Source organism: Arachis ipaensis, chromosome B2, assembly GCF_059453495.1.
Source record: "Arachis ipaensis isolate K30076 ecotype BB chromosome B2, ASM5945349v1, whole genome shotgun sequence".
NCBI classification, from domain to species: domain Eukaryota; kingdom Viridiplantae; phylum Streptophyta; class Magnoliopsida; order Fabales; family Fabaceae; genus Arachis; species Arachis ipaensis.
Window position 1 is genome coordinate 22,687,910 of NC_142437.1, and position 6,078 is coordinate 22,693,987.

General features: G+C 39.3%; 1 non-coding gene across 1 annotated transcript; it reads left to right on the top strand.

Moving 5' to 3' along the window:
- Positions 1-1,998: 1,998 nt before the first annotated feature.
- Positions 1,999-2,107, top strand: LOC148573293 (small nucleolar RNA R71). The gene has a single exon (XR_015905570.1). It is a non-coding gene; the product is annotated as a small nucleolar RNA R71 (small nucleolar RNA).
- The last annotated feature ends 3,971 nt before the right edge of the window (positions 2,108-6,078 follow it).

Sequence of the window (6,078 nt, forward strand, 5' to 3'; positions counted from 1 at the left end):
CGCCAGGTTGATGCTTGTTTCTGGCGTTAAACGCCAAACAGATGCTTGTTTCTGGCGTTTAAACGCCAGAGTGCTCTTCCTCCAGGGTGTGCTGTTTCTTCTACTGTTTTTTATTCTGTTTTTAATTTTTCAGTTATTCTTGTGACTTCACATGATCATCAACCTAATAAAACATGAAATAACAATAAAATAGATATAACTAAATAACATTGGGTTGCCTCCCAACAAGCGCTTCTTTAATGTCAATAGCTTGACAGTGAGCTCTCATGGAGCCTCACAGATGTTTAGAGCATTATTGGAACCTCCCAACACCAAACTTAGAGTTTGAATGTGGGGGTTCAACACCAAACTTAGAGTTTGATTGTGGCCTCCCAACACCAAACTTAGAGTTTGGTTGTGGCCTCCCAACACCAAACTTAGAGTTTGATTGTGGGGGCTTTGGTTGACTCTACAGTGAGAGAAGCTTTTCATGCTTCCTCTCCATGGTTACAGAAGGAGAACTTTGAGTCTTAAACACAAGGTAGTCCTCATTCGGTTGAAGGACCAACTCTCCTCTGTCTACATCAATCACAGCTTTTGTTGTGGCTAGGAAAGGTCTTCCAATGATGATGGATTCATCCTCACCCTTCCCAGTGTCTAGGACTATGAAATCAGCAGGGATGTAAAGGCCTTCAACCTTTACTAACACGTCCTCTACTAGTCCATAAGCCTATTTTCTTGAGTTGTCTGCCATCTCTAATGAGATTCTGGCAGCTTGCACCTCAAAGATCCCAAGTTTCTCCATTACAGAGAGTGACATTAAGTTTATTCCTGACCCCAGGTCACACAGAGCCTTCTCAAAGGTCATGGTGCCTATTTTACAGGGAATTAGGAATTTACCAGGATCCTATTTCTTTTGAGGTAATTTCTGCCTATCCAATGCATTCAGTTCATTGGTGAGCAAGGGAGGTTCATCTTCCCAAGTCTCATTACCAAATAATTTGGCATTCAGCTTCATAATTGCACCAAGGTATTTAGCAACTTGCTCTTCAGTAATGTCTTCATCCTCTTCAGATGAAGAATACTCATCAGATCTCATGAAGGGCAGAAGCAAGTTGAATGGAATCTCTATGGTCTCTGTATGAGCCTCATATTCCTTTGGTTCCTCAAAGGGAAACTCCTTATTGGTCAGTGAACGTCCAAGGAGGTCTTCCTCACTAGGATTCACGTCCTCCCCTTCCTCTCTGGGTTCGGCCACACCAAGTAAGGTAATGGCCTTACACTCTCTTTTTGGATTCTCTTCTGTATTGCTTGGGAGAGTACTAGGAGGAGTTTCAGTGACCCTTTTACTCAGCTGGCCCACTTGTGCCTCCAAATTTCTAATGGAGGACCTTGTTTCATTCATGAAACTTAGAGTGGCCTTAGATAGATCAGAGACTATATTTGCTAAGCTAGATGGATTCTGCTCAGAATTCTCTGTCTGTTGCTGAGTGGATGATGGAAAAGGCTTGCTATTGCTAAACCTGTTTCTTCCACCATTATTAAAGCCTTGTTGAAGCTTTTGTTGATCCTTCCATAAGAAATTTGGATGATTTCTCCATGAGGGGTTATAGGTATTTCCATAGGGTTCACCCATGTAATTCACCTCTGCTATTGCAGGGTTCTCGGGATCATAAGCTTCTTCTTCAGAAGATGCCTCTTTAGTACTATTGGATGCAGCTTGCAATCCATTCAGACTCTGAGAAATCATATTGACTTGCTGAGTCAATATTTTATTCTGAGACAATATGGCATTCAGAGTATCAATTTCAAGAACTCCCTTCTTCTGAGGCATCCCATTACTCACAGGATTCCTTTCAGAAGTGTACATGAACTGGTTATTTGCAACCATGTCAATGAGTTCTTGAGCTTCTGCAGGCGTTTTCTTTAGGTGAATGGATCCACCTGCAGAATGGTCCAATGACATCTTAGATAATTCAGACAGACCATCATAGAATATATCCAGGATAGTCCATTCTAAAATCATGTCAGAAGGACACTTTTTGGTCAGTTGCTTGTATCTCTCCCAAGCTTCATAGAGGGATTCACCTTCTTTCTGTTTGAAGGTTTGAACATCCACTCTAAGCTTGCTAAGCTTTTGAGGAGGAAAGAACTTGGCTAAGAAAGCCGTGACCAGCTTATCCCAAGAGTTCAGGCTATCTTTAGGTTAAGAGTCTAACCATATTCTAGTTCTGTCTCTTACAGCAAACAGGAAAAGCATAAGCCTGTAGACCTCGGAGTCAACCCCATTGGTCTTAAAAATATCACAGATCTGCAAGAATTCAGTTAAGAACTGAAAAGGATCTTCTGATGGAAGTCCATGAAACTTGCAATTCTGTTGCATCAGAGAAACTAATTGAGGCTTTAGCTCAAAATTGTTTGCTCCAATGGCAAGGATTGAGATGCTTCTTCCATGTAAATTGGAATTTGGTGCAGTAAAGTCACCAAGCATCTTCCTTGCATTGTTATTATTTTCGGCCATGTCTCCTTCTTTTTCGAAAATTTCTGTCAGGTTTTTACTAATAAAAATATATTAAAAACTAATTAAATCATACTGAAAACTATGTAAAAACAATGCCAAAAAGCGTATAAATTATCCGCTCATCAGTATTCCGAGTAGGATCCGGGAAGGAATGACTGTAAAGAGCTTCAAACCTGAGAATGTTGGGCACAAGTGACAGTGTGCAAAAGGATCAATGGATCCTATTCCGACGCTAGCGGGAACCAACAGATGATTAGCCATGCGGTAGCTGTACCTGGTATTTTTCATCCGAGACGAGAAATCCGACAGTTGATTAGCCGTGCAGAAACTGTAGAGGACCATTTTCACTGAGAGGATCCTACAGCTTACCATGGAAGGAGGTAACGCATGGTTGGAAGAAGGCAATAGGAAAGCAGAGGTTCAGAAGCAACAAAGCATCTCCATACGCTTATCTGAAATTCCCACTAGTGAATTACATAAGTAACTTTATTTTATTTTATGTTTTATTTATCTTTTAATTATTAAAACCTCATAACCATTTGAATCCGCCTGACTGAGATTTACAAGGATGACCATAGCTTGTTTCAAGCTGACAATCTCCGTGGGATCGACCCTTACTCGCGTAAGGTTTATTACTTGGACGACCCAGTGCACTTGCTGGTTAGTTGCAACGGAGTTGTGAAAAGTGTGGATCATAATTTCGTGCACCAGATAGCCGAGGAGGATATGACCATTCTCAGAAGAAATATCACTCAAGCGGAAATTAAGCATGCGATGTTTAGCATGGGAAGCTGGAAAGCACCTGATAGTGAAGGTCTCCTAGCGAAGTTTTATCAACACTCCTGGGACTGGGTGCAAATGATTTTTAGGGATCCTGAGATCATTGTGGTAGTCAATCAAACTATGATTTCTATCATCCCACAAGTCCATTTTCCAAAGAACTTTGCACAATTTAGACTTATGAATTTGTGTAACGTGTGCTACAAGATTGTGACAAAAATTATTACAAAGAGAATCAAGCCCAAGTTAAAGATGATTCTCCACCCAAGCCAACTTCATCCCTGGGAGAATTAGTGTGGACAACATCATAGTGGCACAAGAGGTGATTCATACCATGAGGAGTAGAAACAATGAAAAAGGACTTATGGCGATAAAAATAGACTTGGAGAAAGCCTATGACCGCCTTAATTGGAATGCTATTTTTGATACCCTCCAAGACATTGGTATTCCATATAATATGATCAAAGTTATCAATTTTTGCATCTTTTCCGCCTCTATGAGTTTACTTTAGAATAGGTCATCGTCAGAAACTTTCAAGCCAGGAAGAGGAGTTAGATAGGGAGATCGTTTATTGCCATATCTTTTTATTTTATGCATTGAAAAACTTTCTCAATTAATTGATTCATGAATAGAAGATAAAAAATGGAAACCTATTATCTAGGAATGGACCTCACTTGTTTCATCTTTATTTTGCAGATGATCTTGTCCTCTTTGCGAAAGCAGATGCAAGCTAGGTCCAAGTGATAAAGGGAGCGCTTGAAGCTTTTTGCAAGGCATCGGGTTAGAAAGTTAGCCTAAGTAAGTCCTGCGTGTTTTTCTCTAAGAATGTTAATCATACTATTAGAGAAGAGTTCAGCAGAGACCTGGACATCCCCTTAACCAGCAACTTAGGAAAGTATCTTGGTGTGCCTTTCATCCATGAGAACTACGGGCAATAACACTTCTAGCCAATTTCGGACAAAATGCAAGCCAAGTTATCCAGCTGGAACATGAAGACGCTTTCACTAGCTGGAATATGCACCTCCGTTCAATCAGTTCTTTCCTCCATTCTAAGTTACACTATGTAAATTATGAAGATTCCTAAAGATGTTTGTAATTAGATTGATAAAGTTTGTAGAGATTTCTTTTGGGGGACTAATCCAGAAAAAAGGAAAGTACATCTTATCAATTGGGACAGTATTTAGAAGCCTAATGATATCGGTGGGCTGGGATTACGCAAGACACAGGAATCCAAAAATCTCTCTCTCATAAGTTGGCATCGGGCTGGTCTATAACAAAGAAGCATTATGGGTGAAGATCATGAAGGCCAAATACGGATGTGGGGACAACCCCATTCCCAAAGTGATTAAGAAGATGAACTATTCAAATGTGTGAAGGGTGATTGCCAAAGTTTGGAATTAGTTTCACCAGAACCATATCTAGAAAGATGTACAAAGCAAATTTGAGACATCTTATGGCTTTTTCTCCTAGTTTGACTCGCTGCCTTTTACCTTTCATTGGCTTTTTTATACAAACTTCACCATGTTTGTCTTTTTTAATGAGTGACAAACTCATATTTTATGATGTATTTTGTGCTTAATTTAAGTGATTTATTCAATCCTTCACCCACTTATTCATGTAAATTACATGGTTTTACTTTTCCTTCCTTATTATGTGATATATGTGAAAAACATGTTTCCTATGCTTTAAAAATATTAATTTTAATTACCCTTTATTACCATTCGATCCCGTGATTTGTGTGTTAAGTATTTTCAGATCTCCCAAGGCAAGAAGGGCTTAAAGGACAGAAAGGAAACATACGAAAATGAAAGGAAAGCACAAAAATAGAGTTTTCAAGAAAAGGGCAGCGGCGCGAACGCATGGATGACGCGGCCGCGTGCCTAGCGCAAAAAGGCAGCGACGCGAACGCGTGACTGACATGGACGCGTGTCTTGAGCAGAACGTAAATGACGCGTACGCGTGACCGAAGCAAACGCGTGACAAGAAAAACTCCCAGATGACGCGACCGCGTGACCCGCGTAGACGCGTGACAGACGCCACGTGCAGAAACTGTAGAAAACGCCTCCAGCGATTTCTGAAACCCTTTTGGCCCAGATCCAAGTCCAGAAAACACATATTAGAGGTTATAAAGTGGGGAAATACATCCGTTCATTAACATGTCTTCCATTATTCACTTTTCATAATTTAGATGTAATTTTTAGAGAGAGAGGTTCTCTCCTCTCTCTTAGGTTTTAGGATTAGGATTCCTCTTAAAGGATTTAGGATTTCAACTTCCTCTCAGGTTCAATATTCCTTTTACTTTATATTTCTCTTTTACTTTTAGATACTTTAATGCTTTTATTTGTTAACTACTTAAGTTGCCAAATTGGCTTAGGAACCATTCAAGTTAGGATTTTCTTAATTTAATATAAATTGAGGTATTTCAGATTTATGATTCGTATTTAGCTTTTTATATTCTTGGCTTTAATTGATTAAATGGAGACTCTTGAGTTATCAAACTCATCGTGATTGATAATTGTTATTTTTGCTAATTGAACTGAATTCCGATAACTCTAGTCCTTTCTTAGGAGTTGGCTAGGACTTGAGGATCAAACTAATTAGTCTACTTGACTTTCCTTTGCTTTAGTAAAGGTTAACTAAGTGGGATTAAAACTCAATTCTCATCACCATCGATAAGGATAACTAGGATAGGACTTCCAAATTTTCATACCTTGCCAAGAGTTTTATTATATATTAATTTATTAATTCCTGCATTTTATTTTCCTTGTTCAAACCTTTTGAAACGCAAAAACACTATT